This window comes from Chinchilla lanigera, unplaced genomic scaffold (genome assembly GCF_000276665.1).
Source record: "Chinchilla lanigera isolate Chin_1 unplaced genomic scaffold, ChiLan1.0 scaffold00071, whole genome shotgun sequence".
NCBI lineage: Eukaryota > Metazoa > Chordata > Mammalia > Rodentia > Chinchillidae > Chinchilla > Chinchilla lanigera.
Window position 1 is genome coordinate 2,051,807 of NW_004955472.1, and position 1,249 is coordinate 2,053,055.

The following is a 1,249-nucleotide window of genomic DNA, read 5'->3' on the forward strand; positions in this document are numbered from 1 at the left end:
AGGCCTGGGCTTCATCCCCAGCAAGTCGTCCTGCAGGCCCTCAGAGAAAAGCAATAAGGAGTGGCAACAAATTTGAAATTAAGAGTCTTACCTCAGTCTTGCAAAAATCTTAAACTAACGTTAGAAAATAGAATCCAGTAAGACAGAAAAATTGCAATACATCATGGCCATATTAAATTTATTCTTTTTCTTTTGGTCTTTTTTTGAGACAGGGTCTCGCTATGCAGTTCGGGCTGGCCTTGAGCTCACTTTGTAGCCCAGGCAGGTCTCGAACTTGCAACGATCCTCCTGCCTCAGCCTCCTGAGTGCTGGGATTACAGGTGTACTCCACCGCACTCGGCATGTTAAATTTATTCTTTTTGTTTGTTTATTTTTTTGTTTTTTTTCCGGTACCAGGAATTGAACTCACAAGTTAGCGCTTGCCAGGCAGGTGCTATGCTGCTGAGCTAAATCCCCAGCCCCCCTAAATTTATTATTGATATTCAAATTTGTTTAACCTTTAAAAATTTGTCAACTTGTAGAGATAAACCCAAGTGAATGGAAAGACATAGGTTCTATGAAAACCTTGTAGAGAAATGTTCACAGCAGTCCTGTTTGTAATTATCAAAAAGTAGGAAGTTAGTGGATGAATTAAAATTGAAATGGTGATTATTCATTTAATGGGATATTGTTTTGTCATTAAAAAATGGAGAATCCATCCTACATCATGGATCAGATGTTATGCTAAATAAAATAACTTGCTATCAGTCACAGAAGATCACATCTTTTATATTTTGTGACTCATTGGTTTTGAGTGTCCAGATTGGGCAAATCCATAAAAACAGAAAGTAGACCAGTAGCTACGTAGGGTGGGAACAGTTTGGTGGTGATGAGGAGTGACTGTTGATTGGTACCGAGTTTATCGTAGGAGTGAGGAGCATGTTCTGGTGGTTGCACATATTGTCAGTACACTAAAAACTATTCAGGTTTTTTTTTTTTTTGTACCGGGAGTCAAACTCAGGACCTCATGCTTCCCAGGCAAGCACTGTGGCACTGAGCTAAATCCCCAGCGCATACCGTTCAGTTCTATACTTCAAAAAGTGGGATTTGAGCTGGGTATGTCTCAGAATGATACATGTATGTACTGCCAGAGTTTGAGCCTAGCCTTGGCAGTTTAGCGAGACCCTGCCTCACAGTAAAAACTAAAACAGGACTAGGGATGTAGCTCAGTGTAAAGGCTCTGTGCTCACTACCCAGTACCCCCCCCCCC

At 41.1% G+C, this 1,249-nt stretch overlaps 1 protein-coding gene across 1 annotated transcript in view; it reads left to right on the plus strand.

The window, feature by feature from the left end:
- Nucleotides 1–1,249, plus strand: part of Ubap2 (ubiquitin associated protein 2) — a gene marked incomplete in the record, with an annotated part of 56,508 nt that overhangs the window by 7,410 nt on the left and 47,849 nt on the right.